Below are 24,514 nucleotides of genomic sequence, written 5' to 3'. Positions count from 1 at the left end.
GACTCAACCATGCTAGTGGCTGTGAAGCTGCATGGGGTGAAATGAGCTACAGGCTAATGTTAATATGCTAATATACACAATGCTAACATGCTGAGGTTTAGCAGTTACAATAATTATCATGTTCAGCATCTTAATTTAGCTTGTTAGCATGCTTTAAATTGATAATTAGCAATGAAAACAACGTGCAGCTGAGGTATTTTGTGATTTTGTACGTTACCAAGGTTTTCTAAAAGTTTCACCTGATGATGGTGGTTGAGGAGAACTTATGCGATCAGCCTGATGTGGATGTGAATTTGGGCCAAAAAGGAAAAGTCATTATCATACATTGTCTTTTAGGCACCATGAATGTTTCTACAAAACTTTTGATTATTTGTTGAGATACATCAGTCTGAACAGAAGTAATGAACAAGCCGACGGACTGACATTGCCAAGCTGTGCAGCGGGCATTGGCTGAAAATGTATGTATGTTCTTGCAAAACATGGCAAAATTGCTAATGTTAGGTCAATAACTGCCATGACGGATTCATCAAGCTCCATAGTCTTTTCATACATCTGAATTTAGGACTTGACTTCTGTATTTAAACGACTTTATCCAGCAGCTTTGAGACACTTTTGGGTGCAGTCAGTCTCGTCTTCGCCGCACAGCCAGCTGGACTATAAACAGCTGAGACGGAAAAACGTCCTGCCAGTTGGTCTGCCTCTCGTCCTGGCATGTTTATCTTCTCAAACCGCTCATAACCAGTTTACAACATGCATTTATTAGGAGGTTGTCAGATACCATGATGTGGGCAGACAGGTGCGGGTATTTTGCAATCACATGAGAAAAGATTAAGAAACGCTGTTCCCGTGTTTCCAACTACAAAACAACATCTCGAGTGTATTATAGTATAGTCCGTACTGGAACGTACATATTACTATATATATTACAGAAGTTGTGAGCCAATGTGAATATGTAGGCCTACATGTATTTGTAAAAGAGACAGACAGACAGGCGGTGGAGTTATAATTAGGATCACAGGTGGCTTAAGTGGAAGTTGGAAAAATATTTCAAATAGACTGCGATCAAATTTAAAGTTTAGGCGAGGACATGGCACAGCGATGTGCTTATTGGGTTCTCCAGGGTATACACTGTTTTTCTGTTACTCACACTATTTATGTTTGTGTATCATTCCATGTATAATGCATGTCTGATTACCTTCATGAATAGATTTAATGTGGCATGCAATGTCAACACGAAACTTAATTGATTTTACAGCCCAGTTGCCACGATAAAATGTTTTTGCAAACCACAGATATTCTATACATAGGCAATGTACCATATTGCCATTTGCACAAAACGTGTCATATCACGTTCACGGTACATGTTTATTACTTGACTTTCATGTCGAGAGGTGAAGGAAAAGGATTGTGGTGGAGTCACAGGCACCAACAAAAGCCAGATATTTTTGATGGGAGATTGGGCCTTCTCCAGCTGTGTTGATGGCAACAAAACTGGGTGTTTTTAACGGGACCTCAGGACATTTCCAGCCATGTTAGTGACAACAAACCAGGTAATTTTAACAAGACCTCGGCACAATTTCCAGCTGTGTTTGTGTCATCCAAAATAAGTCCTTTGAGCCAAACCATGATGTTTTCCTATCCCTAACCAAGTGTTTTTTGTGCCATGACCCAACCAGAGCATAAAGCATTGTGACAAGGAGGAAATAAAACATTTAACCTAAAGAAATTCAAAGTTGCAACAAAGAAACACAAAGTTTGATCTGTGGCTCCTGCAGAAACTGACTTTGCTAACATTTAATCTGGCAACTGGGTTTGTGGTTTTCTTATGTAATTGTTATGCAATTATGTAATGTCTGTTGAGAATGCAGAAGGGGAAGAAGAAAAAAAAAGGTAAACCACTTAAAAATGTGGTCACAAAGAAAAGAAATGTTACTCTGGAGTTATAATACTTCCACTGGGAAAATGAAGCAGCGTGAAGTCGTGCCAGTCCTACAGTACATCCATTCATAATACCAGCAATTGGCTTTAGTTTGTTAATCAAATGCAGAACTTCAGACACACACAACAACACTAAAGTCTGACAGTTAAAAATGTGCTCAGTCTCGTAATGCCAGTATACACACACACACACACACACACACACACACACACATGTGCCTGCTTTGTGATATGCTAAACATTCTGTAAACATTATCCAGCGCATGGTTACTGTCACCATGGCAGCTCGGCTCGGCCCCTCAAACACGGGACACTGGCGTTATTTAATATTTGGCCGCGCATGAGCACAGCATGTTTCTATCACATAATCCTGTCACACCAGCGAAGACTTCTCGGCGGCGCAGCCCTCCTGACTCCCCGGCGCGGCTGAACGCAGCCCCAGCTGTTGCTATGTTTTGGTCTTATCACACAACAACAACAAGGATAAAATGCTCGCTGAGAACAGGCTGCCCTTAGTGCAGTCCCACACACTTTGTCCACTGTCTGCATCACATGGGACCAGAGCAGATGCTTTTGTTGAGATTTAGGGCGCTTACATCATATTAGGGAAATGCATTCAGTGAAGTAAGTCAGGGTAAAAACAGATCCGTTGATGTGGCTGTAAGTGAGAACTCTGATGACCTCAGCTGTAGAAATAATCTGAATATGAGGTATTTTGATTCTTATTTTAGGGCTCGAAGATGCTTCATTTTGTTCTAGTTGCTTGACAAACCGTCTCATAAACCCGAGGCCATGGTTCGAACCTCTATCACATCATTCGGTAGCAGATCTGCGTCATGTCAAACACAGAAGCAGGAAAAACCTGCTCACTTAGCTTCAACTATAATGTGAGCAATTAAAATCTATTATGGTATGGTACTTTTGGAATGAAACTCTGCTCCAACCAAGGCACGTCCCAATCAAAAACTTTTTGCAAACAGAAACAACCTTTCATCTCCACTTCAACCCAGTTGCCAGGAAAAACATCACTGTGTTTATACCTGACTTTTATATTATGATGTGGAGGGGATGGTGGTGGAGTCAAGAGCTGCCAAGCCAGTGACTGCAGTTCAAGTCTGCGTTTCTGCATTTGTAGGTGTGAAACCACTGGATATTTTTGACGAGGGGCCGCGACATTTAAAAATTCGTAAGCATGACACCAAAGGATATTTTTAACGTGACCTCTGGACATCGCCAGCTGTATTTGTGGCAACAAAATCATTGAGCCATAATTGTCATTGAGTCTTTTGAGCCAAACCATGATGTTTTCCTGACCCTCACCAAGTGGTTTTTGTGCCTTAACCTTACCGAGCTCAAGCACAGCGATGGCACGAAAGAGAAACAGAAATTTGAACCTGAAGAAATAAACTTATCTGTGGTATTGCAGAAACGTTCTTTGCCAACATTTATTCTGGCGATTGGGTTGTGAGTGCAGCAGAGGTTTACGTAAACGCAAACCCAAAGCAAGAGACTGTATGTCTACATCCGGGGTGACCAGACGTCCAGGACAGTCCTGAAAATATGGTCAGATGTCCTAAATCCTGAATCTTGTCCTTTTTTGTCCAGAAAATCAGACTAACCCTGGGTTTTGATTAGTTATAGCCTCAGAAAGCAGCATATACTGATCGATGTGAAACATTCTTGTGATTGATTTACAATCTGGACCCACGATTCTAAAAAGTTTACGATTAACTTTTTTAAAACTGTGTTGAATATCATTTAAAAGTTTTGCACTTCTTTCACTTTGTTAACTGCTGTTATTAACTTGAGCCATGATGCATCCTACATTTTAATTCGTTATTCCATTATTCTATTTTCTAATTTTCCAATAAGCAACATGGAAAGCATTTCATGATAATTTAAATAAAGTTTTTATTAGTGTCGTTAATACATGCATTGCACATTTTTTTTTTGCAGGCATATCAAATAAAAGGGGCTCTGTAGTACAACACTGTGTTGTGCTGGAAGCCGTCTGGTTGTTTATGTTACGGACTTCTCTCCTAAACTAACGGTAGCTACTGTTGCTTTCTGCCAGAGGCACATATCACCAATAAAAAAGTGATTTATGCATGTAAATTGCAGCAAATTGTTACAAAGATCCCCTTTAGAGTTTGCATTGGTTAAAAAAAAAGAAAAATCTGAGACACTCATCGGGCAAAAAGGATAAAAAGCCTTTATTGAAAGGGTTATTTAATGCTGAAACAAAAGTCTGACAATGCTGTCATCTTAAAAATTAGCTGGCTGGCAGCTCACGTGCAACACTTCTCCAGGGTGTGAAAAGGGTGTGTAGTTCACATGACTCTAACTGCAACGCTGCTTGGTGGGAAATTATGCAGTGCACAAACAAATCTGAACATATAAATAAAACTTTAAAAATGAGCACGAGAGGACATTATTGAATTTGGAATAAATCCTTAAAATGCATTTATTACATTTCTTCTTTGAAAGGGGTTTTACTTTCCTAATGTGTGATCTTTTTTGTGTTTCTAATCAAGTTTTTTTAATTGTAATGCAATATTTTCTTTTCTGATTTTCTCCTCATAGCACTTTTATGCATTTTTTGATTCCTCAAAAGAAGTCAGTGAAAATGGAAGTTAAAGAATCTACCTGCAACAGATGATATCTCACAGAATAACAGGGGTTTGCACTCAAGCAAGGCTTCCGACAGTGTACTTTCAGGATCCAGCGTGTACCTGACGGCTTTAATCCGACCACACTCACCGCGTGCATGTGCATCTCTCTACATTTTTCATAATTTCCCGACTCTTCACACGGACGTGCAGCTCATTGGCTGTTGGAAAGAGAAGCACTTGTCAAAACATCCATCAGGAGTGAAGTGAACTGACTGCAGCGCCTTCGCCCGTGGAATCAAAGGAAGGTGTGTCTGCAGCTTGCAGCCCTGGTGAGGTGTTGGTGTTGTAACCATAGCAATGTAAACAGGATGGTTCAAACAGGGATTCAAATGTGAGCTCAGATTATGTAAGGTGTGTGCATACAACCGTGTGTGTGTGTGTGTGTGTGCATGTATGTGTGTGTACAGGCATATGGGTTTCTTATGTTTCTTCGAGGCAGAGTCTTCTTTCAGTGTCTGCAGCTTGTTAAAAAGCACTACTCACTGCTGGCGTTCAGCAGAGCAGCAGGCGTGTATTTTATTAGCAAATGTAAGTGTGTGTTTTACAGCGTCTCAGCAGCATAAAAATAAGTCTGCCTCTGTGTGCATGTGTGCGACTGTGTGTTGTTACCATGAGGGAAGTTCTGTTTAATCAGCTCTTGGCCTCACCTGATTTTTTCCACTCACGCTCACATTGGAGGAGTTGTCTCCTACTCAAACCGAGTATATATTCTACACACGCACTTACATACATCTGGTGAAACTGATCTTCCAGGAAACATACATAAACACACAGCTGGAACTGTATTGCAATGATTTTGTTTGCTCCACATCTGGGAAGGATTCACTCTGCAAGTAAAAGGTCGTTTTATACAAATAATTTAGACGAGCTTTCGTGCCCGCAGCCGTGAAGCTTCTTAATGACATTTGATACTTGTGTGCTTTCTGAGATATGATTGTTTTTCTTTTGACACAGTTTTGAAGGTTTCGTTTCCTGTTTAATGTTATTATAGTTCATTTTAAAGGGTAACTCCATAAATTTTACACATTAAAGTTACAGTTGCAGGTTTTAAACCCTCTTAAGATCTGTAAACACACTTGGAGTTACTCTCTAAGTTTTCCTTTCAGTTCATGTTCATTACCTCTTTTATTGGTCCCATTATCAGGTGCATCATTAATTGAAACCTTGTTTGACCCACAGTTCATGATGGGCCACCAAATTAGTTTCCTTTCTGGGAATTAATAAAGTTATCTAATGTGATCTAAATATATTTGTCCTTGAACAACAGCACTGAAATGGTGTACACATTCAGTATCTTCAAATTACAGTATATCAAGTGTTATCACAAAATTACATGTTATTTTAAGCCTGTTGGGGGGTCGAACCTTACCTAAAACAATTTTCTTGTCGGAGAGAGGCAGACAGGAAACACGCATTAAAGGTAATCACACCAAGGTCAGCGATACATAGTTTACATATTAACCACCAGGCGCCCTACAGGCAGTATTTCTATAGCAGAATGGGTTTAAATGGTATATTAAACGTTGCTTATGTGTTCCGACTCTGCATCAAACGTGTACAAGTCACAAATCTGATTGTTGGACTTGAGCAGAGTGAAGCTCTGGTGGTTTGTTGATATCTCAAGGCTATTTGCAGAACTAATAAACAGATGAATGAAATGTTTTGGAACATCAGGGCCATAGGTTGGGCCGACAGCATGCGAATAGGCTTCAGTGTGGATCTGGATCCGAGTGACATTTTAAAGGAATCCTGATTAGAGACTGGATATGTTTGACAAAAACTCACAGCTGAAAAAAGTTAATTATCATTTCTTAAAAAGCACATAGACATCTGCATATTCACAACAGAGAGAAGGCATGTGGCATTTTGGAGAGGGAATTTAAAGATGGAGGTTGCAGCAACGACTCCATAAACCCCCGCTTCTTCCCAGTTGGATCCACCCAGGCTGCAAATGCAAGCACTCATGGTATGTCAGGTGTTTTGAATGCAAGCAAGCATGAAAGGGCACATGAGGGAGAGAGAGTCACGCGTGTCTGTGGAGCCTGAATCTCACACATTCATATCGAAGTTCATCAGGGAGGCAGTGGAGCAGAGGAGCTGCCGAAGGTCTCGCCGGTATTCAAGGTGAGTTCATGTTTCCGTCTGCTGTGTGTCAAATCACAAAACTGTGTGGTTCACAGACGTTATCACTCGTTTCACCCAGATGTCGTTCAGGACAGAGTACTCAAGTATTCTGTGGCTTTAAGATTTAAAGTTCTGACCTTTCGAATAAGTAAAGTTTTATGTTAATTTTTTTGTTAATTGACTTATTGATAAGTCTAAACGTTTTAGCTGTGTGTGTATCTACTGTTGGGAAGTGTTGTAAAAAGTAATACTTACTTAGGAAAAAGTAAAGCTATCCTGTGAAAATACTTTGGTGCAGGTGAAAGTCACCCATACAAATAGTTAATTTCATTTATTTCTTTAAGTATCTGCTGTTAAATGTGCTTAATAATCAAAAGTACAAGTAAATTATAAATTAATTTACATGCATGTATGTACAGTTTACTGTGGGTTGACCGATTATCAGCCTGCCTAATTACTGGATGCAATATACTGCCTTTTTCTAATTATCAGAATCAGTATTTTCGTTTTAAATCCCATTGTTGACTAAATTAATTAATTTAGAAATGTGGTACTATTCGTTCTAAATAGATTAATTGTTTTTTTTAAGCAACTAAAAAGTAGTGTAATAAGTACTTTATTACTTACGCAGACAGTAATATTGTAATGTAATACTTTAAAATGAAGGCAACTAGTAATATGATATATATTGCATTTTGAAAGTAACTTGTTGTAATGGAGTAGAAGTAGAAAGCATCTCAAATAAAGTACATGTACCTCAAATTAGTACTTAATGAAAATACTTGAGTAAATGTACTTCATTACATCGCATCATTGGTTACTGCAACTTTCCTTTCAGCAAACAATCAGGTGAAAAACACCTGTGTTTCAGCCCCATGGCTGAGCAGCGCTTAAAACTACCAGTCCCAGAATCCTCTGCGGCGACGTGGCTCCCCGCCCACAGCCCGTGCGCCGTGAGGCAGGGAACGGGCAGAGGAGATCAGCTCTGTGTTTACGTTGAGATGCTCACAACAAAGGACAGCGCAGCGCGGAGAGCCTGTCATTTAAAATCAGACACCGTGGATATTTCCATTCACGGTCACCGCTTCTGAGCCACAACTCCGGGAAGAGGAGAATAAATAAAGCTTTTCATTGTGGCATATTTTTCTACGTGGTCCGTTTTTACTTATTTTTTGGTCAACGAGTCCAGAGAGGAGAAATTAGGACGAAATCTCCTCTTCTATATTTTTTTTTATTTTATTATTTTTTTTCAAAGCCGGTGCTGGAGTGTTAGCTAGCTTTGCTAACCTCAGCAAGTTGGGGAAAGCCAAGGCGGGCAGCAGCAGCTGGTGGTGGACAAGCTAGCAGCTCAAGACAAGCCACACGGGAGACAATACAAGGACTTCATCGGACATATCGCAGTGAGTACATGCTTATAAAGCCACCTGGCGACAGCGATACCGCGACACCAGCGTTAGAGGGCTAATTCGGCTAGCTTGTTATTAACCGCCACCTGCTTTGTCCCGTCTGTAACCGTCAACGTTTAATAACGGCTCATTCAGTCCACGCTCCTAGCACTAGCAGGTAAGTCATGACAGGGTGGTGATTACTGTGTCCTGCATCTGCTCAAGTTGTCTGCACACACACACACCACATACTCATGCACCTGTTTCGACTGTCTTTATCTCAGTGGAAATCAGAGGCTCTGTAAAGGATCTGTGTGTGTGTGTGTGTGTGTGTGTGTGTGTGTAGGCAGGTCTCAGAGATGGAGGTATTACTTTACATCACTTCCAGCCCGCATGCTGACCTGTCACGGTGTGGGTTGGGGTTGAGGGGGGTGAGTGAGAAAGGGAACATTGCCTGATAAGGAATTAAGCAAATGCACAGACTCTTGCCATTACTGAAGCTTGATTGCCAGTTAATGACTTCCCTCCCCTCCTCTCCTCACTGCCTCTCTCTTTCTCTATCTCCCATCTTCATTCTCACCCCTCCTTCCTCCCCTTCTCCTTTCTTCTCCTCTCCCACCCTCCCACCTTTCCTTTCTGGACTGATAAGTGTGGTTGCTGATAGGGATCTCGCTGACTTCCCCTCCCCGTGTTATAAATGTCACATTACAGACAGACGTGCATTAACTCCATCTGCTCCATCAAGATGCCGCAGGCCTTTTTTTTTTTTTCCCCCCCATTGTCTGCTCGTCAACATGGTGATTAATCAGGAAGTTTTTGAAATGCAGGCCATTGCTTCTTATTCTGTCAGTGACTTTATACATTAACGACACGTACGTGTATGAAAATCCAGATGAATAAAAAGGAAAACACAAGAAAGGAAAAGGAAATTAGAGGGATGATACAGTAATAATTATAATAATTTGAAAATAATAACAAAAGAAACAACGGCAGCAATATAATTAATGATAACATATTTCCATCATATTGTAACAGCGGCAACAGCAGTAACAACAACAGTAATAACGAAAGTAGTGAAGGCACAGTTAAATGAGACACGGGATTAGACACAACTAAAGGCTAATGAGCAAAAGTGTGTTTTAAGACGACACTTGAAAATGTCAGTAGTGGGGGAGAGACGGGAGGAAGACAAAAGAAACATAAAATGGCTCCATACAGCTTGTTCGGTGTAATCCAAGTCTCTGAATGCCCCAGGTTGATTAGAAACGACATTATTTACATCCTCGATGTGTGATCGAGCTCGTGCACGCACTTGGGTGCATGCTAACGCTTTTAGTAGGCAGGTATAGGGAACATTTTGGCTGAAAAAGGGTGTGTATTACGTCTTTTCAAATCAATTTGAGATCTTGGGGCTTCCAGAGACTTGGATTACACCAAATTAGCTCCATGAAGCCAATTTATGTGTATTTTTGGTTGTTTTCTTTTTAAGTTTGGAAAAAAGTCCACATCTACTTAAGTTGTTAAGGAGAATGCTGTTTTGCTGGGAAACGCTAGATGTTTTTGTTGACTAAAAGACGTCACCAGACTTTCCATCGACATTACTGAATTTTCTTTTTTGGGTGAACTCATCCTTTGATACTGACACTTTGCATTTGCATACTTGTTCCCTTTAAAGTCCGACAACTGCTGAAATAGCAAAGCAGCAGTTTGACAGTGAGACAAAGAAAAAAACAACAACTTTTGCCTTTTTTTTATTTACTCTTCGGTGTGCATTCTGAACAATCCTGCAGAAAAATCTGGATAGAGGGAATTATTAGGTTGATAAACTACAGCCACAGTGCAGCAAACTTACGGTAAACTCCATAATGTTTATCCTCTGTTGCAGCATTATGTCTGAGATTCATCAGCTTTCTGCAAACAAAACCAGTGTAGCCGGCTGCACTGAAATGTCTGTGTCAGTGTCAGATCTAAAACAGTGAGCCTGACCTGGTGTTGACTAGAGAGCTATACAAGGGTCAAGTTGCAACACTGACACTTGCTAAAACAGTGTTATAAGGCAGGCTGAAGAAGCTTTATTGTATTTCTGTGCGGACTATTTAAAGTTTGCATTCTAACAGTCCTATAAATGGTGATAACTTCTAGTGTTAAGTGCTGGGAACAGTGTTTGCACATACACGCATTTGGGTGTGCTCCCGGCCGGACTGTGTGTGTGTGTGTGTGTGTGTGTTCTCCAGCATGGTCCAGTCTCAATTTCAGGGAGGAAATCGGAGCTGATGGTGTCAGACAGGAGCTCTGATGTCTTAATGGAGGCTCAGTGCTGCCTGTATCCTTAGTAACCCGGTCTGTGGGGACACAGAGAGGCCTCCCTGTCTCGGCCCGGGCTGGATGTTGTATCTCTGTTGCTGTCCAGGATAAAAAAAAAAAAACACAGTTTCATTGATTATTTTTAGATTATCTTATTTCAGTTCAAGGTTTTGTGTAGTCTTGTTTAGGCTCAGTGAGTTTTGTGATCCAGTCGGACCATGACAATAACATTATTATGTTTTAAATTTCGGGATGGACAAATAAAAAAAAAAATCTACAATGCAGTGATTGCAAATTGCAATACAGATTGCATTATATGACGGTTTTCATGACTTCCCTCCAAACCTTGTTGTAGGATCAAAAGACAGCGGCGCTGCTTAGCACCACCACCCCCTCATCCCACCATTTAATGCCCCTAAGAGCCCTTAAGTTAATTGAGGGTAGGAATTAATTTCAGGCAACAAACGACTAACTTGTGAGCAAAAACTAATAGTTAAAGGAAGCATCTTAACCTTGATAGTCTACCTGCTGCGCTCTGTAGTCTGAGCTAAGTGTGAAGTGCATGGAAACCTACTTTTATTGCATAGTTACTCAATGGAAACGGATCAAACCTGTAACAACTCGCCAGTCATTGGTGGTTAACACCTTGGTGTTGAGTGTGTTTGTTAGAGAACTCTACCAAGAAATCAACAACACTCGTAAACCTTAATGACGTGTACAGGATGTTTGTCATGACGGCATACGTTTGAGTTGGTGAGTGTTTGTGTATCTTTTTGCGTGCGCGTGCCGATGGTGTGTAGTTTAATCAGGGCGGGCCGCTGAGCTCAGTGGGGATCCAAGGGTTGTAATCTTCAGCACAGCTGAGCAGCAGCTTTCCCCCCACTGTGTGTGAAGAGCTTGGCATTCGCCTCCTGGTCCGGCTTACTCTCTGCTGGGCTGGTAAACAGGCTGAAGTTTGTGGTGGGAGATTACGTCTGTCATGGAAAGTGGGTCAGACAGTGGGCACGTTTTTATGGCCTTGTTTCTGCAAGGTAGGGAAAGAAAGAGGAGGGGAGGACATTAAACCGCCAGTTTTTCCATAGTGTTGCTTGAGAAAACGTGAGCTCGGTGCAGTTCTCTCAGGCTGCCCCCGACTCAAGATTTTCCAAGTCAACTAGTAGTCAGTAGATCAAGCTATAATTGACGAGGCGTCACACGTTTGAGGATATATGTTTTTTAGGCACGCACAGAGCAAGTCGCCCAGCTCCAACACACCTGATTCAAATGATCAGTTTGTCGTCAAGCTCTGCAAAAGCCTGATAACGACCTAATCATTTCGATCAGGTATGTCGGACTCGGAGAAGGGAAACATCTAAAACATGCAGGGCAGGGAGGCACCATGAACAGGATTGAAAAACACTGGCTTAACTCAACATGCCGGAGGCAAGAGCTTGAAAACATTCACATAGCATATATCCTTTTGTCGATCATGCAACTTGCGGTCTGAATGAATAATGAAGAGACAGGAGATTGTTTTTGGTTGAAGGGATGCAACAAAAACTGCTGCATATTAATATTTTGCAGTGCAACAGATTTCACATTAGAGCTAGCACTGCAAGATGGAGCTTAAAGGCACAGCGTGAATTCAACAACCAGAAAACATCAACCACGTCAAATCCTTCTTTATTTTCCAGTAATAATAACACGTTTTGTCTGGGTTGCTACACATCCACATTATCATATGAATTATGTAAAGTCTGGCTGTGGAGAAAACACTGTAAATTATTAAAATCATCAGAGTGATAGTGTTTACAGATGTAATGCATAGTGAAAGAGGACAATAGAAGGCACATGTGCAGAGAAAGTCCACCTGCACAATAGCTGAGTGCAGGTTGTACAATGTTGTGTAGTCCTCTCCCTGTGAGAGCCTCTTCATCACACCATCTGTCTTTATCTCGCTTTTTTTTTTTTTTTAAGGAGCTATTTTAGAAGTATGGTCGTGCACAGGGGCGAGTGTGGTCATCTGTTCCTTTCCATGAAAAAGAGCCACAAATGTCTAATTTCTCTCACTGCTTTCCTTATTTATCCTTCACATTTACTCAGTTTGTGTTCGTCTCTTTCTTCCCTTTGCTTGGGCTCCTGCTGCCAACACCTGAGTCAGAAAAATAAGGGGGGCTGAAACATAATGAAGCTGTTCATTTCCTTCAAAAAAAGCTGTTGGGGAGTTCACAGTCATATTTGGCAACTTTATTAGCGTAACGGTAAGCCGGCTGAATTTATGAATAGGATCCTTATTTGTAAATGTTGGTGGAGTTCAGGGAAGAAAACGTCAGGTAATGTCGTGGATGTGCCGACACAAAAAGAGCTGAAACATCGCAGTATTTTATTTTGGTGAATGGATTGCATTTATACAGCGCTTTTCTACATTAGCGGAAACAGCCGTTCAAACTTCACACACAAAATTCACACGCTGATGGCGGTGCCGCTGCCATGCAAGGTGCCTGCCAGCTGATTCACCTCTCAGATGTAAACAAAAAGTGTCAAGATAGGTCATAGATGCTGATAACTTCCTACTTTAATAATGTCGGAATGGCAACCTGAGAAAGGCTGACTGCTTTCTGTTTTGGGTGTGTTCGACACCTCTGTCCCGACTCAGACCACAGCCTGTTCCTGTTTGTAATTTCCCTTTATATAATCAGAATCCTTCGCTCTTGCAAGCAGAAACCGAAAGCCATGTTGAGGTGCAGTGTACAACTTGAAAGAAAGAAAGTTTTGTGAGGGTTTCTGTATGAGTGCAAGATTCTCAGGAAAGACACCATCTCTGTGGTTTCCTTGCCGTGAAGTTCATACAGACGAGTGCAGCTGAAACGTCTGATATAATTTGGCAGCTTCTCTTTTCCACACAGACACATATTCATATGCTCACACAGACCTGTAATTATCAACCCCCCCCCCCCCTTCTCATCGTGCATGATTGCCATTTCCTGCTTCACTTTCGAACCTTCCTGTCTCAAATGAGCTTGTGTGTACATCCTCACATAGACACGTACAAACGGTTAAGTTTTTTAACGTGTTCAGGCTGTGGCCTCCCCAGGGAGCACTGCTGTTTCTGTGAATGCAGAGAAAGACCGGGCGTTAGTTGCTGAGAATCCATTAAATAATCAACTTCTGAGAGTCCGTGTGCTCAACACAGCAACAGCAGACAGTCCCTGAAGTAGAATTGGCCATTTCTAAATTGATTACATAACATGTGAAACTGTTGTTTACACCAAAGATAAACTTTAAGTCCCACTTAGTTCCAGAAGTCTGTTTTATTTTAAAGCGATAAAGCCAGAAGTCTGATGCCAAAACCCAACTCACCCTGCTGAAGCCTGAATGCTAGCAGCACTGAGCACCAGCCCGTCTGATTTGGCTGGACAAGAGGCTAATGATTACAAACTATGGCCAGGTGCAGCACAATTAGTGCTACATAGACTGTTCCCCTTTCAATCCCCAAAGAAACGCAACCATCACCAACACTTGCAAGAACCCAAACAGGAACGGATGGTGAACGGAAACATGAATCAGCCTCAAGCGCACAGCTGCAGAAAACTTTTATTCCTCCTGATGTTTTCTCGGCAATGCAATAATGATTTTTTTTATTTTGGGCATTTCATACGTCCATCCCGACTGATTTTAAAGTGATGTAGCCAAATTATTAGTTACCGTAACTTTAAAAAGCTCTACAACCTGCCTGCAAATTTCATAAATGTGTATTAAAGTAAATAAAAGCAATTTGGTTAGGGTTAGGATTGAATTAATCTGAGCTCACATGCACACACACACACACTGTCCTGCAGTACCATGCTTTAGGAAGGTCACATTGTGGGCTTTGAACAATCAGGAGATGGGACTTGGCTGTAGAAGCTGTTGGTGTGTATGTGTATGTGTTTTTGATTGCATGCCAATATGAACACCCATGTGCATTTAGTCCGGCCTGGTTTGTGTACAGTATGTCCTTGCGTGCATGACTGCACACATGTGCCCCGCCACATGCATCGGTTTGTGATCCCGTGTGCCACACATGCTTACGTGTTAGACTTCGCATGGGCCTGCGTCTCCACCAACAGGGTTGTTTGTTTGCCGGCGTTCATACGCTGGTCTGTGTTCTTCCCACTGAATCATTGATGAGACTGTAATTCGAACGCTGGCCCTCCTATTTCTTCCCCTACCTTCTGTCATCAGTTAGCCTCCTCCCAGTGCCGCTAACAGGAAAACCAGTATGCTGCTCTGACAAAGCACATTCAGCAGACCTGGAAACAGAAAAACACAATGGACAAAGCACCACAGTAACCAACATCTGCAGTTACTTGCAGGCTTTTTCCAGTTACACAGTATTTACACATTTATGATTCAATTATAATGAAACAAAAGGGAGTCGTAGGCGTAAAACTAAATTGAACCCATGAGCCGCTAGAAGTTGAGCAATTAGTTGATGAGGAAAATTATCAGTTTTATTGTCAAATTAATAATTCAAGTACTTTTTAAAGCAAAAATCACAATAACTCACTGGTTATGGGCTTTTAAACGTAAACATTTGCTTGTTTTCTTAGTCGTAAATGATAGTTAATTGAATTGTATTTCACTCCTTTACTGATGTCTACTAGGTTCATACTTTTCAACAGTGACATTAGCAGAGACGTGACTGAAAAATAGGGAACAAATCAGAATATTAAAACACATGGCAAGGTAACGTTTAACATGTAGTATGTTATCACACCCGAATGAGGCACGGATGTGAAATACCACCTCTGCCACTCATCACACAAAATGAAGTTTACTATTCAGCCACTTTTCTAATTCTCTTAGACAGCCTAAGTTGGATATTGGGATGTCTGATTCACATTCATATTTCAAAGAATATTCACAGGAAAAAAACAAACAAAAACAGGAACCACCGCTGCTTTTAATACGCTTCCTGAGCTGCTTTTCTGAGACAGTGAACAGCGGAAACTTTAGTTTGTTGTGAGTCAGATTCACCGCTTTTCTCAATGAAATGAGTACCTGACATGTTTTTCAGTCCACTGAGCCTCCAAACGGGCTGAGACAGGACACAAGTCCAGTCATCCAGGGCACTCTGACTCAAACTGAGGACCCTGTTTTGGTGGGTCTCTGTAGATGGCAGTCTCTTGGAGCCTCCACAGCAACCAGTAGTTTGTTTTGATGAGTTAATTTAATTCTCAGCAGGAGTTTGGCGCCGAAGGGCCTGACGCCAGTCTGCTTTTTTTGGAGTGCACGGCAGAGGTGCGAATGGTGCTGTCATGCACCAGGATAGACCTGGTCCCGTGTGCACTTAGCATACTTTTGAAGTTAAAAGTGTGTATTTCTCTTAAGGGGATCGTTGCCTCGGTTGACCTCCTGTGATGTTCACGGCTGAAACCGGTCAGAGAGGTGTAATGCGTGTTGGCTTCTCAGCAGCTGAGGAGACGTTTCAGCATGTGTGCTCATGTGTTGGTTTTGTTAAGTATGAGGCCCACAGCTTTTGATGCCATCTTCATCTGCTTTCAACAGCACAGCTCGGGTTTACATTCCTCACCTTGTTTCTAATGTTCAAGTCCTTTTCCTGACCCGCGCCACATATTTCATGCCTTGCTGTTTATAGCTGATGAGTGTGAGTATTGTTGTGGCAACGCTTCCTCAGGTCAAGTGCTTGGCATCTGGCCCAAGTGGATTATTCTAATCTGCCTCGTTACTGACTACTTCTTTTTTCCGTCATAGTCACAGCTACAAAAGTAGTTCAGCCTGGCTTATTATTGCCCACTTCTGTGTCTGTGTAGACTCGGTGTGTTGGTAAAAGCACACAGGGAAGTGGGCTGCTCTGCACACCAGTTTATAAGCTCTGTGGTGTGGGCTAATGGTTACTCCAGAGAGCCCAGACACCACAGAGTGTGGATGTCCTGTAATATGTTTCAGTAAAAAGGGTGATAAAAGCCGACAGATGGGCTCAAGCTAATTAATTTTTTATCCGCCATGTTAGAGAGCATGTGTGCACCATCCTGAGGAAGCAGGTTGATCGTCGCACAGTATGTCTGCTGTTTATTCACATTTTCAATTGTGGCATTTGGCAAACTCTTTCATCCAGAGTGAATTACAGAGCTGCTCAACTTTCATGATTCAGACAAACAAAACAAAGTTGCACCCAGTAAAGTTGGCCATAAGGTGCAGCTAGAAGCAAACATGATGAGTAGACCTACTAGCTTCAAATCTTCTCTGTGGTTTAGTTTACTAGAAGTTTCTTAGGGCCCTGATGTGCCTCAATGTCAGGGTTGTCGGTGAGCGTCTGCGGCCCCCGTTTGCACTGGACGTCCCTTGCCAGTGGCTTTTTGCCTGATTGAGCATGTATATTCGCTGGCGGAGCACGTTGGTGGGAGAAATCCTGCAGACATATTCTCGATTAGAAGGCAATCATCATGAGTTTCGTAGTATTTCCAATGAAAATGACAATTAAGATGCAAAAGTGATCATTCCCTGTAATCATGAATCATATCAGAATCACAATATTTGTCAAAATAATCTCAAACTGATTTATTCACCATATAGTGCAGCCTCATTGCCGATTTATTTTTGGACTTTCAACAAATCGATTGACTAGATTGATCTTTTAAGTCATTATTTACACAAAAAAAGCAACAATATACTGCTTCCACCTTTTCAAATGTGAATTTATTGCTCTTTCATGATAGAAAACTGAATATTTTCAGGTTTTAGATTGTTGTTTGGACTAAAAAGGTATTTTTAAAACATCACCATTGGCTCCTGAAACTTGTGATGGGTATTATTGTATTTGCCACAGTTTTTTGGGATAGTTCTGTGTTATGTAGACCTGACCACAACTACTGGTTTGCTCTTCTTTGTACAGAACATTGTGTACTTTTAGGTTTTTCTCCCTGTTTCTACATGTTTTGAAGGGTCATGATTAGACCGATTAGGACAAGTTGAAACCGAACTAACACCTTTTGTCTCCAGTGTCCTCCAACTTCAGCATGGCTGTCCATCTATTGGGTGTTCCCACCGTTATTTCCTCCTTCCACTCAAGCAATGTGTCACGAGGGCTCGTGTGATTCTGCCATACTGTGTGTTTCCATCCATCTTGGTGTAAATAACGGACCACACACACACACAGACACACACTGGACCAGGTCTCCAGGGACCACTGAACATGAGAAGTGCGCGCCTGTCTGTGAGTGGGCAGGGAATTGGGACTCGGTATATGTGCATCGACACGCTGACTGTGTGTAAATCACTTTGGAGTAGAGCAGCTACAGGCATGTCTGAGGCTAGACAGAAATATTCCTGTGTTCCTGGTCCAGTACATGTACAGCTTTAGGTGATATCAAAATGAAGACACACATGAAATACAATATTATTCTGTTTTTATTGGCCGAGCTCTCGCTCAGCATCTTATGTGAGGAATCCACTCTGGGTTGTATTGATAATGCAGTCTTATCTGTCTGTGTACACTCAGCTGAGCTCCAGGAGATGTAACTCACGCTACATTAATTTTCTATAACGTTCTCATCCGCAGTCATAAGGTCCACTGTCTGTTTTATAGTTCCCTCCGAATGGAAAGGGATTACGTGTGCCAGCACACACGTTGTGGGTTTATTTTGAGACGGTAGATTGGAGTTTTTGGGTGCTCTGGAGTGTGAATGGAAATGAGTCTGATCGTGTCCCACTGGACGTCGGGAAGAACGGTCGCCAGCTACAGACAGATGGAGAGATCATGAGCTAGTTACAGTCACATGGAAGCACACAACCAATCAGACAAAAACTCTTTATGTTCAATGAAAAAAAAATAAAGGACAAAAGGAAAATCTGTTGGAGCCCTATTTTAGGAATTCAATTCACACTACTGACAAAGAGTGTGAGCAGACTCAGAAATTAACACCAACACTTTGTCAAACACTGGCAGGTTTGAGATGTTGTCTCAAAGTGTGTGTTGTCATCATCAATTAAGTTTCAACCATCACAAGGATGATCGTCGCTATCAATCATTGTCTTTTTAATTGTGTCGTTTCCTGTTCTACCTTATAGCAGCAGTATGGAGATGACACCGTATGTCTTTTAATGCACAGTATGTCATTTCTTTAGCATCTCTCAGTTGGAACAATGAAAACAAAAGATGCAGTTTAATGTCGGAAAGCAGAGTGGGATAATGGGAGTTGTTGTCTTCATTGCTAAACAACCACCATTGCTTAAAAGAAAATTCATCTGACGTGACTGAAGCAGAAATCATTTGTTATGTTTAGTCACATTTGCCAACTTCCTTCCATGCTCCCGTATTATCTGGTATGTCTGGTGTTTCCCTGGAAGTTGGAGCATTGTGACCAAATGAAACACACCATAACCTTGACTAAAATGATAGATTTTAGTTTGAACTGGGGATGCCAGGATGTAAGGGTGGTGACCACCATTTATTTATCCTTTATTGATGCAGAAACATTTGGGATGATGTAAGTACACAAGTCAACAAAATATATAACAAAGGTCATAGCTTTTTAGACATTTTAATGCAGAAATGTCACATATTATTTCTTTGACCAACCATAAAACTGATCAAAATATGAAGAATAAAATAAAATAATAAGACTTTCAGCTATCTAAAGATGTCTCTTGATGACTCAGGAGCCAATCTGCCAGTTCCAGATGAAGAAAAGAAGTGTTCGAAGTTGTCATGTCGAGGTTTTGTTCACGACTGTAGTGATCAAGACACTGAGCTGAGTCGAACCCTTCTGTTAAGGACAAACGCACATTTGCACACTTAACATACATTTCACAAAAATAGTGGAAATAACTGGAAAACGCTGCTTCCCGTCCTTCCTTCCTCCTTCTTCTCATGTTCTGCATTGCCAGTGCCATCTGTTCATGTTCATTGATTACACAAGTTCGCCCAAAGACAGAGACAGAGTGGACGATAAGAGAAAGGAGAATCTGGCGTCAGCTTTGCCGGCCCCCTCTCCACCACACAGATCAGTTTCCGAGTCATCGAGCGTCTAATCCTCACAGTGTGCAAACCAATACCTCACCCCTGATCCGACCATGCAACTCTACACACTGGAGACCAGACCCAAGCGTCTGAGACCACACGAATGTGCACATATGCACACACAAATGCAATTCACGTCAATTAGACATTTCTGCTGATGTATACACACACACACACACACACACACACACACACACACACACACACACACACACACACACACACACACACAAAGCCTCCCAGCCTCAAACGGAAATCTCAAAAATACTCACCCATAATTTTTAGGGTTCACACATGCTTTGACTTGTTATTGAGTGTTTTTAAGACTAAACAGTTTTTAGACAAGAACCACTTACAAGGATGAGGTTTATGGTCAGACCCAGCAGTCCTCCCTTTTCCTACAACCGTAAAACCTCCAGCATGATGTGCTGCATAATGCTCCGGTTTAGTCACCATTTTGGAAAAACAATAAAAGACATTCCAAGAAACTGTAGGAGCCTTTCATCTTTCATCTCATGCTCTTTACTTCGTTCAAGCCCATAAACAGATGAGCGATATCCAGATCCACAAGGCTTTTTTCATTCTGTCATTTTTGTACTGCTTTCTGCATCAAACTGACCACATTTTTTTTTTCCCCAAAATGTGTTTTCTGCTGATCCAACAATTTATTTAGAGTTCTCACTGAGACGAACATCGTGTCAGCTGTACTCAGAGGTGAAGAGGAAGCAATTAGTCCCATCCACTCATTGAGAGTTGGCTCATTCAGTTCTGGCTGACAGGCCGAGGTACTCTTTCCTAAACGAGAGATCATAATCTGGCGGAGATGTCATTATACAATTTTGATGTTCTGAGGAACGTTTGGTCTTTGTGAGCTGAGGACTTGGTGGCGAGTTGACTCGCCCACCAAGCAGCTGGTGTTTGTCACGGGAAGTTGAGGTTTCTGGTTTGAGGCATTGACTCTTGGAGGTCCTCACAGAGATAACCTCTGTGGTCATGCAGCTGGATGCTATCTTATTTTTTATTTTTGCTCTGTATGATGGCTGATTGGAGAAATTTTAGGCTAATTGTAGATGTTTAACTCCACCCGGAGTTGACAGTGGGGTCTCTAACTGAGGTGGTTTTGTAGTAGTTAAAATGACCAGCTCATAGAGGGCTGTACCCCCGCCCCTCTCTGATTAAAGGTCTCTAAATGTGGAGTTCACTCATAGCCATTACATTATGACGAAAGTTGATTTTACACTGTAATACTCCCCTAATTGACTCTGTCATTTGTCTTCTCAGCATTGGATGTGTAATGTCAAGAAACTAAACGAAATCATGCACCGTATGATGACTGTAATTCACATTGTCATTGTAGCAGACGGTTGAGCATAAACATTTCTTTTTCCATGGATTGCATATAGTCATAAAGGAAATGTGCTGTTGTACCTTTCCTTGACAAAATTACTCTTGAAGACCTTTTTCACTTTCACCTCACTTTCCATTGGGGTTTGTAAGAGCAATCATGTCTTTTCCTGGAGGGCTTGTTCCTGGAGGCCACTCTCTTCCACTCAACTCAAAGACTTTAACTGCTTTCCAAACAGGACAGGGGTTAAGTGGGTTGGAGTTCCTGTTGGAGTGGGATTTTGACAAAGGAAGCTTTTGAGGTAGATCAGCCGAGCTTGCTCACTCCTACTGTGTCTGAACATTTAACCTCTTAACCATCTATCCAACCACTTTGGTTTTCTGAAGTTGGTGTCCTGCTGAGTTCTGTGGGGCGTTTTGTCAACAGGAAAATCCCTTTTGTTTTGCCCTCATTGACGCTGAGTAATTTACCCTTTCAGGCCTGGGTTACCCCCTACAATAGAAATAGAAAGCTGACCTCGGTGTCAAAGGAAGCAAAGGTGGGTGGAAAGAGGCATCGCACTGGCATAACCATGAACCACTATGTTACCATTAAAGCCTCATGAATTGTACTGGTATGTAGGCGAACACCCACTGTCTCAGTTTCTTACAGTCAGAGGATACCACTTCTACGAAATAAACTAAGACTGAAACTAAAGATTTTCGTGATTGAACTGATTTTAATCTTTTAGTAATGGATAATAATGGAAAATAAGCCCAAAGTGACAACCGTTAGACTTTTGGTCAAACCAACAGTCCAAATCCAAAGTTATCCAACAGAAAAAAGCAACTTAATCTCCCATTTTAGAAACTGGGATCAGTGAACGTTTAGCATTTTTGCTTCATATAAAAACTACTTAATTATTGATTCTAGATTAATTTTCTTTCAGTCTACTTAATTTCACATTTTTGTAATTTAGATGTAACTTCACGACCTGTAGTTTATGCTCACCTGAGTGTAAAAAAGACAGAGATGTAGCAAGCAAAGACTGATGTTTTAATATGAAAGATTTGTTGTGTTAACATTGTAGACATGTACAGTAACATGTATCGCAAATGACAGTTGTGTTGTCTTCCTCTTACTGCAATAAATAGCCGATAATAAACATTTCACAATGTTGGGCTGATAATATATCGCCTCCCAGGTAAATGTCTTTTATCACTCACAACACTTTACTGTTGTAGCATTAGAGTTTGCTAAAGTAGCTGTTAGCATCTCCTGTTTGAGATCTACTCATGCAGGTACAGACGGCAGTCACAGGATTACTTTGACACCAGTGACCGATACTTGATTTTTGTAGCCAATTCCGATATTAATCACCCCAGGCATCTTTTTCTGGTTTACAATCCCTAAATAAGATTTCATATCAGCCATCATATTTGCCCAGTACAGATATATCTGTGACAGACCCACATATCTCTCAGGCTATATTTGATACTGAAGAAGCTTTGAAAACATGATGATTCTCTGGCAAGTCCTTGAATTATGAGGAGCGTCATCTTTCTATGATTTCTAAGTGAATTTATAGACATTTATCTGCAGTGGACGTCATAGACTGAATCCAGAAATGTGTGTTTCATGTCTGCCTGTTCAGATTTGATTGAGTTACAGTATGCTGCTGCTGCTGCTGCTGCTGTTTGTCATATTAGTGAGTGAGCTACAAGAACAATAACTACAATAACTAACTTCCCGGCCTGCACCTTTCCCATTTCTCCTCACGCAATATGTTTTCCTCACGCCTCACCCTCTGCCTCCCCTCCTCCCCGACACCCCTGTAGAGACACGCCTTACAGTTTGAGAACCTCTGTTGAAGATTATCTCACAGGTGGCACCCTGTCGTGCCAGGTGAATAATCTGTCTTAAATCCCTCTCTGCCCAGTTCATGACAGCACACATTACTCAGTATTCTTTGAAAATGTTCGGCCTCTTTTATCGCAGACTTGGCTTTGGCGCTTGTAACTGCATCTGACCGGGACTGTTATGTAACTGAGCACCTAACTGTAAAGTGACATAACACCAAGAAGTTAAAGCCCCTCCTTGTCTCATCTACCATCTATTAGCGATAAAGGGATTGAGCTGTTTGTCACACGGGATGCAAAGATGAAAAGACTGAAGAGGAGGAGGGAGACTATCTGTTTTTGGACAATTGTTAGTGTAAGCTTTGAAGAAACGTGTGTTTCTGCTGCTCAGCATGGAACAGCTGGGAAACTCAAAGCCTCTCGCATAGGGAACATGAAAGGTGTGAAAGCCTCAGAGCGTTGGAGGTTGTGGTGTGAGCCAGTAATACTGAGATGATTAGGTATCTGATGACGTTCATGATGAAGGGCTGTATCGAAGATCACAGCAGCTACAAGCAAGGAGAGGACCTCATTTATTTCCTCACTGTGATTTTTAGCCTGAAAATGTCTGATTGTCCTTAAAAAACAGAAAAATTGAAAACATAATTTGCAGGTTTTAACACATTCTGGAGACGGCTGGTCAGTTTTTACAGACACGTGAGTATGCCAGCGCCTTTCGGAAAAGAAACTGATGATAAAAACAAAATTATTATAAGAATTTCACTCTGAAACTCAACTCCCATGTGTTGTGTTTTCACCTAGCAGCAGGTGTGCTTCATATTAAATAGGTCCAGAGAAAGCCAGAAACATGTCATCCTCTCTGATTCTGTGCCAGGCGTCTGTTATTATTTATTGATCCGATGACCCACTTTACCAGGAGGATATCGTTACCACTTTCCAGTAATGAAGATGTCACACTGTGTAGGAGGTCCCGGGTTTCTTTTCTATCTAATCAAACTCCGTATCCGTCCCCAGGCTGCGTGCCTGATGTAGACACGGTGTGAATTTGATGCTGTTTGAAGTTTTTGATTCAACTTTTTTTTTGTATCTCCTGTTGTCTTATGTCCTATTTTACGTCTGTTTACAGTAAAGCTGGGGGATTTTCGACTATGTTTTTTCTTTCCAGTTTAAATCAAAAGCTCACTGCCAAGTTAGCTGAAGTTTAAAGACCGTTTCAAGGCTAATAACCAAAACTGAAACAAGCAGATGACCTAATTCGTTGGTCGACAGAAAAATAATCTTTGTTGGTTATTAAGATGTTTTATGTTTGAGATTTACTGTTTGTCTTTGTCATATATGATGGTACGCTGGATATCTTATCTTCAAATAAGGAACTGGAATACACCATCTTAGGCTCTGGCAAAATAAAAGTAACATTTTTCACTACTCTGACATTGAATTTGCAGCCCTACTTATGACATATCTCTTTCAGCACTTACCTTGTATGGAAATGTACTCTTATTCGTTTGTGTAATAAACAATTTAAATGTTATTGATTGTCATTGTCATTGTAGCTCCTACTCTGGACATGTCTGTACATTGTTTGGTTTATAAAAGTCAGAAAATGGAGAAAAATTAGATGATGTCCTCAAAAGTCTTGTTTTGTCCACAACCCAAATATATTCAGTTTAGTGTCAATGAGCAGTAAAGAAACCAGAAAATATCCACTTTTAAAAAATCCAAGAATTTTGGCCTTTATCTTAAAAATTTCCTCAAACAGGTTTATTGTTTATCAAAATAGTTGACGAGCAAGTATCATCTGTCTTGTCCTTTTGGTGTCAGGTTCGGAAAGTTTTGTCACACGAGCTGATAGCTTAAGGTTCTCAAGGTGGTTCTTGGCTGTTTAGGTATCAGGACCTACATTT

The 24,514-nt window shown here is 41.2% G+C and overlaps 1 protein-coding gene across 1 annotated transcript in view; it reads left to right on the top strand.

Annotated features, from left to right (window-relative positions):
- Positions 1-7,696: 7,696 nt before the first annotated feature.
- peli1b (pellino E3 ubiquitin protein ligase 1b) overlaps positions 7,697-24,514 on the top strand; it is a 37,827-nt gene continuing 21,009 nt past the window's right edge. Inside the window, exon 1 of the mRNA XM_084376392.1 lies at positions 7,697-8,134. The gene's annotated coding sequence lies outside the window, so the exon portion shown is untranslated. The remainder of the gene's footprint in view (positions 8,135-24,514) is intronic.

The sequence above is a fragment of the Pagrus pagrus genome (genome assembly GCF_965226575.1).
Source record: "Pagrus pagrus genome assembly, chromosome: 15".
Taxonomy (NCBI): Eukaryota; Metazoa; Chordata; class Actinopteri; order Spariformes; family Sparidae; genus Pagrus; species Pagrus pagrus.
Note: the sequence above shows the minus strand (reverse complement) of the source record. Positions and strands in the feature narration are given on the sequence as shown.